General features: G+C 36.8%; 11 non-coding genes across 11 annotated transcripts; 5 read left to right on the forward strand and 6 right to left on the reverse strand.

Moving 5' to 3' along the window:
* Positions 1–652: 652 nt before the first annotated feature.
* On the reverse strand, positions 653–734 carry TRNAS-AGA. The gene has a single exon. It is a non-coding gene; the product is annotated as a tRNA-Ser (tRNA).
* A 1,028-nt stretch (positions 735–1,762) lies between these two features.
* On the forward strand, positions 1,763–1,834 carry TRNAQ-CUG. The gene has a single exon. It is a non-coding gene; the product is annotated as a tRNA-Gln (tRNA).
* A 658-nt stretch (positions 1,835–2,492) lies between these two features.
* On the reverse strand, positions 2,493–2,574 carry TRNAS-AGA. Its single transcript has one exon. It is a non-coding gene; the product is annotated as a tRNA-Ser (tRNA).
* Positions 2,575–3,599: 1,025 nt separating this feature from the next.
* Positions 3,600–3,671, forward strand: TRNAQ-CUG. The gene has a single exon. It is a non-coding gene; the product is annotated as a tRNA-Gln (tRNA).
* Positions 3,672–4,327: 656 nt separating this feature from the next.
* On the reverse strand, positions 4,328–4,409 carry TRNAS-AGA. The gene has a single exon. It is a non-coding gene; the product is annotated as a tRNA-Ser (tRNA).
* A 1,018-nt stretch (positions 4,410–5,427) lies between these two features.
* On the forward strand, positions 5,428–5,499 carry TRNAQ-CUG. The gene has a single exon. It is a non-coding gene; the product is annotated as a tRNA-Gln (tRNA).
* A 654-nt stretch (positions 5,500–6,153) lies between these two features.
* TRNAS-AGA lies at positions 6,154–6,235 on the reverse strand. Its single transcript has one exon. It is a non-coding gene; the product is annotated as a tRNA-Ser (tRNA).
* A 1,025-nt stretch (positions 6,236–7,260) lies between these two features.
* Positions 7,261–7,332, forward strand: TRNAQ-CUG. Its single transcript has one exon. It is a non-coding gene; the product is annotated as a tRNA-Gln (tRNA).
* Positions 7,333–7,988: 656 nt separating this feature from the next.
* TRNAS-AGA lies at positions 7,989–8,070 on the reverse strand. Its single transcript has one exon. It is a non-coding gene; the product is annotated as a tRNA-Ser (tRNA).
* Positions 8,071–9,108: 1,038 nt separating this feature from the next.
* Positions 9,109–9,180, forward strand: TRNAQ-CUG. The gene has a single exon. It is a non-coding gene; the product is annotated as a tRNA-Gln (tRNA).
* Positions 9,181–9,838: 658 nt separating this feature from the next.
* TRNAS-AGA lies at positions 9,839–9,920 on the reverse strand. The gene has a single exon. It is a non-coding gene; the product is annotated as a tRNA-Ser (tRNA).
* Positions 9,921–11,028: the final 1,108 nt, after the last annotated feature.

The raw sequence follows: 11,028 nt of genomic DNA on the forward strand, positions 1-11,028 counted from the left end.
TTTCCTCAGTCAAGGTTGCTTTTAACAGTTTTATTCCAGCATACCTAAGCAATGTCCATTGAAGAATGGATGACAGCAAGTGAAAGAATGATGAATCCTCGTGTAAAAATCAAAAATTATTTAGGGTAAGCTCGGTGAAAGACGAAGAAAGATTTATAAGATATCATGCCAAAGATGGAAAACAGAGAAAGGAATCAGCATTGCAAAGGTCTTCGTTTTATGACATAATGATCACCATGTTGGCTTCCTTCTGAAAAAAAAAGACTTTATGGACACTATGGAACAGATATATCTTATCCCAATGTCCCTCAATACCCTGATCAGAGTAGGAAGAGATCAGAAGTAAATAGAACATCCTCAAACAAGGCAGTAATCTTCAAGCGGTGTCATTTTTTGCACAACATTGAAAATTATGTCTGATGTCATCATCTTAGTGGCATAGTAAAATCTCTGACAGAAGAAGAGAACAGAAAGAGAGTAAGCTAGTTCTAATAAACTGCAACAAATGCCAAGAAAATGTTAAATAGATGAACCAAGAACAAAAGACAAATGCTAAGAAACCATTTGATTGGATAAACTAGCTCAACACTACAAGGTGTCTGATGTAAACATATATGTCTCAGAGAGCATGAAAGAATCTAAAAAACACCACCGTAATCGACAGGATTCGAACCTGTGCGGGGAAACCCCAATGGATTTCTAGTCCATCGCCTTAACCACTCGGCCACGATTACCACACCCACAGCCAATCTGCTAAGAAAGTAGACATATTTCCCTATGAGTAACTCTTATAGGCATTAGTACAGAGTTTTTCAGATCCTGGAAACTTCCGACGGCATGCACCATGTATTGCCACACAGTAAACCAAAGCAGTTAAACATACCTTGCTCCATGAAGAGAAAAACAAATAATTCACTCCTTGTGTTGAGTATTTACCAGGATGAAATAAAATTTTCAGAACAGAGGAAGCACTTTCCACAAAAATCCAGATTCTAAGATACAGCTGTAAAAATAAGCAAATTACTACTGAAATGCAGAAAATATGTTCCAGGGCATATCGTTCTGTCCACTTTCTGTTAGAGTAAGTCTATCATAAATCCAGAACTTATACAACAATGCTTTGTAGCAGAAGCATTTAGGGGGTTTACATGGAAAATAGTCTCACCACTGAATGATGTTACGTGTTACAGTCAGGCACTGCAAATAGCAGTTATACATCATGAGAATCAGCACATGAATCTTTTCTTGATATTTTCCCACATGTAAATGGATATAGATACTCATGGGGAAACCATATTAATGAGCTGCAAAAAAGAAATGTGAATATATATAAACGCAGTACAAATGGTGATCAGGCTATGACTGTTATGACCTGAAATACTTTTGATACCTTAACAATGAGATATGCAGGAGAATCTGTGTGAGGCGTTTTCTTGCTTTTCTTTAGTATACATCATCAATAATATTTGGTCAACTCGCTTCTCTACAAGACTAAAGCACTGAAGAGGCTTACAATTGCATAACAAACTACTTAAGTGACAGTAGCTTTATAGGATAGTCTGTTTCTTTTCTAATCCTGCTGTGTCTGTGTGAGAATGTGTGTAATTGCACAGAAGAATCAGTGTAAACTCTTATCACAATTCTGTTGTCTGAAGGAAAAATAGTGCTTGAAATATCTGGAGTAGTACACTGCCGTTTCTAAAGAGACAGCAAAGGGACTTTTTTTTTTTTTTTGTGCTTCTTTAAAGCTCTTAGCTAAGCTGGTTCCATGGTGTAATGGTTAGCACTCTGGACTCTGAATCCAGTGATCTGAGTTCAAATCTCAGTGGAACCTGTTGTGTTTTCAGTCAAGGTTGCTTTTAACAGTTTTATTCCAGCATACCTAAGCAATGTCCATTGAAGAATGGATGACAGCAAGTGAAAGAATGATGAATCCTCGTGTAAAAATCAAAAATTATTTAGGGTAAGCTCGGTGAAAGACGAAGAAAGATTTATAAGATATCATGCCAAAGATGGAAAACAGAGAAAGGAATCAGCATTGCAAAGGTCTTCGTTTTATGACATAATGATCACCATGTTGGCTTCCTTCTGAAAAAAAAAGACTTTATGGACACTATGGAACAGATATATCTTATCCCAATGTCCCTCAATACCCTGATCAGAGTAGGAAGAGATCAGAAGTAAATAGAACATCCTCAAACAAGGCAGTAATCTTCAAGCGGTGTCATTTTTTGCACAACATTGAAAATTATGTCTGATGTCATCATCTTAGTGGCATAGTAAAATCTCTGACAGAAGAAGAGAACAGAAAGAGAGTAAGCTAGTTCTAATAAACTGCAACAAATGCCAAGAAAATGTTAAATAGATGAACCAAGAACAAAAGACAAATGCTAAGAAACCATTTGATTGGATAAACTAGCTCAACACTACAAGGTGTCTGATGTAAACATATATGTCTCAGAGAGCATGAAAGAATCTAAAAAAAACACCACCGTAATCGACAGGATTCGAACCTGTGCGGGGAAACCCCAATGGATTTCTAGTCCATCGCCTTAACCACTCGGCCACGATTACCACACCCACAGCCAATCTGCTAAGAAAGTAGACATATTTCCCTATGAGTAACTCTTATAGGCATTAGTACAGAGTTTTTCAGATCCTGGAAACTTCCGACGGCATGCACCATGTATTGCCACACAGTAAACCAAAGCAGTTAAACATACCTTGCTCCATGAAGAGAAAAACAAATAATTCACTCCTTGTGTTGAGTATTTACCAGGATGAAATAAAATTTTCAGAACAGAGGAAGCACTTTCCACAAAAATCCAGATTCTAAGATACAGCTGTAAAAATAAGCAAATTACTACTGAAATGCAGAAAATATGTTCCAGGGCATATCGTTCTGTCCACTTTCTGTTAGAGTAAGTCTATCATAAATCCAGAACTTATACAACAATGCTTTGTAGCAGAAGCATTTAGGGGGTTTACATGGAAAATAGTCTCACCACTGAATGATGTTACGTGTTACAGTCAGGCACTGCAAATAGCAGTTATACATCATGAGAATCAGCACATGAATCTTTTCTTGATATTTTCCCACATGTAAATGGATATAGATACTCATGGGGAAACCATATTAATGAGCTGCAAAAAAGAAATGTGAATATATATAAACGCAGTACAAATGGTGATCAGGCTATGACTGTTATGACCTGAAATACTTTTGATACCTTAACAATGAGATATGCAGGAGAATCTGTGTGAGGCGTTTTCTTGCTTTTCTTTAGTATACATCATCAATAATATTTGGTCAACTCGCTTCTCTACAAGACTAAAGCACTGAAGAGGCTTACAATTGCATAACAAACTACTTAAGTGACAGTAGCTTTATAGGATAGTCTGTTTCTTTTCTAATCCTGCTGTGTCTGTGTGAGAATGTGTGTAATTGCACAGAAGAATCAGTGTAAACTCTTATCACAATTCTGTTGTCTGAAGGAAAAATAGTGCTTGAAATATCTGGAGTAGTACACTGCCGTTTCTAAAGAGACAGCAAAGGGACTTTTTTTTTTTTGTGCTTCTTTAAAGCTCTTAGCTAAGCTGGTTCCATGGTGTAATGGTTAGCACTCTGGACTCTGAATCCAGTGATCTGAGTTCAAATCTCAGTGGAACCTGTTGTGTTTTCAGTCAAGGTTGCTTTTAACAGTTTTATTCCAGCATACCTAAGCAATGTCCATTGAAGAATGGATGACAGCAAGTGAAAGAATGATGAATCCTCGTGTAAAAATCAAAAATTATTTAGGGTAAGCTCGGTGAAAGACGAAGAAAGATTTATAAGATATCATGCCAAAGATGGAAAACAGAGAAAGGAATCAGCATTGCAAAGGTCTTCGTTTTATGACATAATGATCACCATGTTGGCTTCCTTCTGAAAAAAAGACTTTATGGACACTATGGAACAGATATATCTTATCCCAATGTCCCTCAATACCCTGATCAGAGTAGGAAGAGATCAGAAGTAAATAGAACATCCTCAAACAAGGCAGTAATCTTCAAGCGGTGTCATTTTTTGCACAACATTGAAAATTATGTCTGATGTCATCATCTTAGTGGCATAGTAAAATCTCTGACAGAAGAAGAGAACAGAAAGAGAGTAAGCTAGTTCTAATAAACTGCAACAAATGCCAAGAAAATGTTAAATAGATGAACCAAGAACAAAAGACAAATGCTAAGAAACCATTTGATTGGATAAACTAGCTCAACACTACAAGGTGTCTGATGTAAACATATATGTCTCAGAGAGCATGAAAGAATCTAAAAAAAACACCACCGTAATCGACAGGATTCGAACCTGTGCGGGGAAACCCCAATGGATTTCTAGTCCATCGCCTTAACCACTCGGCCACGATTACCACACCCACAGCCAATCTGCTAAGAAAGTAGACATATTTCCCTATGAGTAACTCTTATAGGCATTAGTACAGAGTTTTTCAGATCCTGGAAACTTCCGACGGCATGCACCATGTATTGCCACACAGTAAACCAAAGCAGTTAAACATACCTTGCTCCATGAAGAGAAAAACAAATAATTCACTCCTTGTGTTGAGTATTTACCAGGATGAAATAAAATTTTCAGAACAGAGGAAGCACTTTCCACAAAAATCCAGATTCTAAGATACAGCTGTAAAAATAAGCAAATTACTACTGAAATGCAGAAAATATGTTCCAGGGCATATCGTTCTGTCCACTTTCTGTTAGAGTAAGTCTATCATAAATCCAGAACTTATACAACAATGCTTTGTAGCAGAAGCATTTAGGGGGTTTACATGGAAAATAGTCTCACCACTGAATGATGTTACGTGTTACAGTCAGGCACTGCAAATAGCAGTTATACATCATGAGAATCAGCACATGAATCTTTTCTTGATATTTTCCCACATGTAAATGGATATAGATACTCATGGGGAAACCATATTAATGAGCTGCAAAAAAGAAATGTGAATATATATAAACGCAGTACAAATGGTGATCAGGCTATGACTGTTATGACCTGAAATACTTTTGATACCTTAACAATGAGATATGCAGGAGAATCTGTGTGAGGCGTTTTCTTGCTTTTCTTTAGTATACATCATCAATAATATTTGGTCAACTCGCTTCTCTACAAGACTAAAGCACTGAAGAGGCTTACAATTGCATAACAAACTACTTAAGTGACAGTAGCTTTATAGGATAGTCTGTTTCTTTTCTAATCCTGCTGTGTCTGTGTGAGAATGTGTGTAATTGCACAGAAGAATCAGTGTAAACTCTTATCACAATTCTGTTGTCTGAAGGAAAAATAGTGCTTGAAATATCTGGAGTAGTACACTGCCGTTTCTAAAGAGACAGCAAAGGGACTTTTTGTGCTTCTTTAAAGCTCTTAGCTAAGCTGGTTCCATGGTGTAATGGTTAGCACTCTGGACTCTGAATCCAGTGATCTGAGTTCAAATCTCAGTGGAACCTGTTGTGTTTTCAGTCAAGGTTGCTTTTAACAGTTTTATTCCAGCATACCTAAGCAATGTCCATTGAAGAATGGATGACAGCAAGTGAAAGAATGATGAATCCTCGTGTAAAAATCAAAAATTATTTAGGGTAAGCTCGGTGAAAGACGAAGAAAGATTTATAAGATATCATGCCAAAGATGGAAAACAGAGAAAGGAATCAGCATTGCAAAGGTCTTCGTTTTATGACATAATGATCACCATGTTGGCTTCCTTCTGAAAAAAAGACTTTATGGACACTATGGAACAGATATATCTTATCCCAATGTCCCTCAATACCCTGATCAGAGTAGGAAGAGATCAGAAGTAAATAGAACATCCTCAAACAAGGCAGTAATCTTCAAGCGGTGTCATTTTTTGCACAACATTGAAAATTATGTCTGATGTCATCATCTTAGTGGCATAGTAAAATCTCTGACAGAAGAAGAGAACAGAAAGAGAGTAAGCTAGTTCTAATAAACTGCAACAAATGCCAAGAAAATGTTAAATAGATGAACCAAGAACAAAAGACAAATGCTAAGAAACCATTTGATTGGATAAACTAGCTCAACACTACAAGGTGTCTGATGTAAACATATATGTCTCAGAGAGCATGAAAGAATCTAAAAAACACCACCGTAATCGACAGGATTCGAACCTGTGCGGGGAAACCCCAATGGATTTCTAGTCCATCGCCTTAACCACTCGGCCACGATTACCACACCCACAGCCAATCTGCTAAGAAAGTAGACATATTTCCCTATGAGTAACTCTTATAGGCATTAGTACAGAGTTTTTCAGATCCTGGAAACTTCCGACGGCATGCACCATGTATTGCCACACAGTAAACCAAAGCAGTTAAACATACCTTGCTCCATGAAGAGAAAAACAAATAATTCACTCCTTGTGTTGAGTATTTACCAGGATGAAATAAAATTTTCAGAACAGAGGAAGCACTTTCCACAAAAATCCAGATTCTAAGATACAGCTGTAAAAATAAGCAAATTACTACTGAAATGCAGAAAATATGTTCCAGGGCATATCGTTCTGTCCACTTTCTGTTAGAGTAAGTCTATCATAAATCCAGAACTTATACAACAATGCTTTGTAGCAGAAGCATTTAGGGGGTTTACATGGAAAATAGTCTCACCACTGAATGATGTTACGTGTTACAGTCAGGCACTGCAAATAGCAGTTATACATCATGAGAATCAGCACATGAATCTTTTCTTGATATTTTCCCACATGTAAATGGATATAGATACTCATGGGGAAACCATATTAATGAGCTGCAAAAAAGAAATGTGAATATATATAAACGCAGTACAAATGGTGATCAGGCTATGACTGTTATGACCTGAAATACTTTTGATACCTTAACAATGAGATATGCAGGAGAATCTGTGTGAGGCGTTTTCTTGCTTTTCTTTAGTATACATCATCAATAATATTTGGTCAACTCGCTTCTCTACAAGACTAAAGCACTGAAGAGGCTTACAATTGCATAACAAACTACTTAAGTGACAGTAGCTTTATAGGATAGTCTGTTTCTTTTCTAATCCTGCTGTGTCTGTGTGAGAATGTGTGTAATTGCACAGAAGAATCAGTGTAAACTCTTATCACAATTCTGTTGTCTGAAGGAAAAATAGTGCTTGAAATATCTGGAGTAGTACACTGCCGTTTCTAAAGAGACAGCAAAGGGACTTTTTTTTTTTTGTGCTTCTTTAAAGCTCTTAGCTAAGCTGGTTCCATGGTGTAATGGTTAGCACTCTGGACTCTGAATCCAGTGATCTGAGTTCAAATCTCAGTGGAACCTGTTGTGTTTTCAGTCAAGGTTGCTTTTAACAGTTTTATTCCAGCATACCTAAGCAATGTCCATTGAAGAATGGATGACAGCAAGTGAAAGAATGATGAATCCTCGTGTAAAAATCAAAAATTATTTAGGGTAAGCTCGGTGAAAGACGAAGAAAGATTTATAAGATATCATGCCAAAGATGGAAAACAGAGAAAGGAATCAGCATTGCAAAGGTCTTCGTTTTATGACATAATGATCACCATGTTGGCTTCCTTCTGAAAAAAAGACTTTATGGACACTATGGAACAGATATATCTTATCCCAATGTCCCTCAATACCCTGATCAGAGTAGGAAGAGATCAGAAGTAAATAGAACATCCTCAAACAAGGCAGTAATCTTCAAGCGGTGTCATTTTTTGCACAACATTGAAAATTATGTCTGATGTCATCATCTTAGTGGCATAGTAAAATCTCTGACAGAAGAAGAGAACAGAAAGAGAGTAAGCTAGTTCTAATAAACTGCAACAAATGCCAAGAAAATGTTAAATAGATGAACCAAGAACAAAAGACAAATGCTAAGAAACCATTTGATTGGATAAACTAGCTCAACACTACAAGGTGTCTGATGTAAACATATATGTCTCAGAGAGCATGAAAGAATCTAAAAAAAACACCACCGTAATCGACAGGATTCGAACCTGTGCGGGGAAACCCCAATGGATTTCTAGTCCATCGCCTTAACCACTCGGCCACGATTACCACACCCACAGCCAATCTGCTAAGAAAGTAGACATATTTCCCTATGAGTAACTCTTATAGGCATTAGTACAGAGTTTTTCAGATCCTGGAAACTTCCGACGGCATGCACCATGTATTGCCACACAGTAAACCAAAGCAGTTAAACATACCTTGCTCCATGAAGAGAAAAACAAATAATTCACTCCTTGTGTTGAGTATTTACCAGGATGAAATAAAATTTTCAGAACAGAGGAAGCACTTTCCACAAAAATCCAGATTCTAAGATACAGCTGTAAAAATAAGCAAATTACTACTGAAATGCAGAAAATATGTTCCAGGGCATATCGTTCTGTCCACTTTCTGTTAGAGTAAGTCTATCATAAATCCAGAACTTATACAACAATGCTTTGTAGCAGAAGCATTTAGGGGGTTTACATGGAAAATAGTCTCACCACTGAATGATGTTACGTGTTACAGTCAGGCACTGCAAATAGCAGTTATACATCATGAGAATCAGCACATGAATCTTTTCTTGATATTTTCCCACATGTAAATGGATATAGATACTCATGGGGAAACCATATTAATGAGCTGCAAAAAAGAAATGTGAATATATATAAACGCAGTACAAATGGTGATCAGGCTATGACTGTTATGACCTGAAATACTTTTGATACCTTAACAATGAGATATGCAGGAGAATCTGTGTGAGGCGTTTTCTTGCTTTTCTTTAGTATACATCATCAATAATATTTGGTCAACTCGCTTCTCTACAAGACTAAAGCACTGAAGAGGCTTACAATTGCATAACAAACTACTTAAGTGACAGTAGCTTTATAGGATAGTCTGTTTCTTTTCTAATCCTGCTGTGTCTGTGTGAGAATGTGTGTAATTGCACAGAAGAATCAGTGTAAACTCTTATCACAATTCTGTTGTCTGAAGGAAAAATAGTGCTTGAAATATCTGGAGTAGTACACTGCCGTTTCTAAAGAGACAGCAAAGGGACTTTTTTTTTTTTTTTTTTTTTTTTTGTGCTTCTTTAAAGCTCTTAGCTAAGCTGGTTCCATGGTGTAATGGTTAGCACTCTGGACTCTGAATCCAGTGATCTGAGTTCAAATCTCAGTGGAACCTGTTGTGTTTTCAGTCAAGGTTGCTTTTAACAGTTTTATTCCAGCATACCTAAGCAATGTCCATTGAAGAATGGATGACAGCAAGTGAAAGAATGATGAATCCTCGTGTAAAAATCAAAAATTATTTAGGGTAAGCTCGGTGAAAGACGAAGAAAGATTTATAAGATATCATGCCAAAGATGGAAAACAGAGAAAGGAATCAGCATTGCAAAGGTCTTCGTTTTATGACATAATGATCACCATGTTGGCTTCCTTCTGAAAAAAAAAGACTTTATGGACACTATGGAACAGATATATCTTATCCCAATGTCCCTCAATACCCTGATCAGAGTAGGAAGAGATCAGAAGTAAATAGAACATCCTCAAACAAGGCAGTAATCTTCAAGCGGTGTCATTTTTTGCACAACATTGAAAATTATGTCTGATGTCATCATCTTAGTGGCATAGTAAAATCTCTGACAGAAGAAGAGAACAGAAAGAGAGTAAGCTAGTTCTAATAAACTGCAACAAATGCCAAGAAAATGTTAAATAGATGAACCAAGAACAAAAGACAAATGCTAAGAAACCATTTGATTGGATAAACTAGCTCAACACTACAAGGTGTCTGATGTAAACATATATGTCTCAGAGAGCATGAAAGAATCTAAAAAAAACACCACCGTAATCGACAGGATTCGAACCTGTGCGGGGAAACCCCAATGGATTTCTAGTCCATCGCCTTAACCACTCGGCCACGATTACCACACCCACAGCCAATCTGCTAAGAAAGTAGACATATTTCCCTATGAGTAACTCTTATAGGCATTAGTACAGAGTTTTTCAGATCCTGGAAACTTCCGACGGCATGCACCATGTATTGCCACACAGTAAACCAAAGCAGTTAAACATACCTTGCTCCATGAAGAGAAAAACAAATAATTCACTCCTTGTGTTGAGTATTTACCAGGATGAAATAAAATTTTCAGAACAGAGGAAGCACTTTCCACAAAAATCCAGATTCTAAGATACAGCTGTAAAAATAAGCAAATTACTACTGAAATGCAGAAAATATGTTCCAGGGCATATCGTTCTGTCCACTTTCTGTTAGAGTAAGTCTATCATAAATCCAGAACTTATACAACAATGCTTTGTAGCAGAAGCATTTAGGGGGTTTACATGGAAAATAGTCTCACCACTGAATGATGTTACGTGTTACAGTCAGGCACTGCAAATAGCAGTTATACATCATGAGAATCAGCACATGAATCTTTTCTTGATATTTTCCCACATGTAAATGGATATAGATACTCATGGGGAAACCATATTAATGAGCTGCAAAAAAGAAATGTGAATATATATAAACGCAGTACAAATGGTGATCAGGCTATGACTGTTATGACCTGAAATACTTTTGATACCTTAACAATGAGATATGCAGGAGAATCTGTGTGAGGCGTTTTCTTGCTTTTCTTTAGTATACATCATCAATAATATTTGGTCAACTCGCTTCTCTACAAGACTAAAGCACTGAAGAGGCTTACAATTGCATAACAAACTACTTAAGTGACAGTAGCTTTATAGGATAGTCTGTTTCTTTTCTAATCCTGCTGTGTCTGTGTGAGAATGTGTGTAATTGCACAGAAGAATCAGTGTAAACTCTTATCACAATTCTGTTGTCTGAAGGAAAAATAGTGCTTGAAATATCTGGAGTAGTACACTGCCGTTTCTAAAGAGACAGCAAAGGGACTTTTTTTTTTTTTTTTTTTTTTTTTTTTTTTGTGCTTCTTTAAAGCTCTTAGCTAAGCTGGTTCCATGGTGTAATGGTTAGCACTCTGGACTCTGAATCCAGTGATCTGAGTTCAAATCTCAG

This window comes from Protopterus annectens, unplaced genomic scaffold (genome assembly GCF_019279795.1).
Source record: "Protopterus annectens isolate FY-2018-M unplaced genomic scaffold, PAN1.0 ctg64668_obj.part0, whole genome shotgun sequence".
Lineage (NCBI taxonomy): Eukaryota > Metazoa > Chordata > Ceratodontiformes > Protopteridae > Protopterus > Protopterus annectens.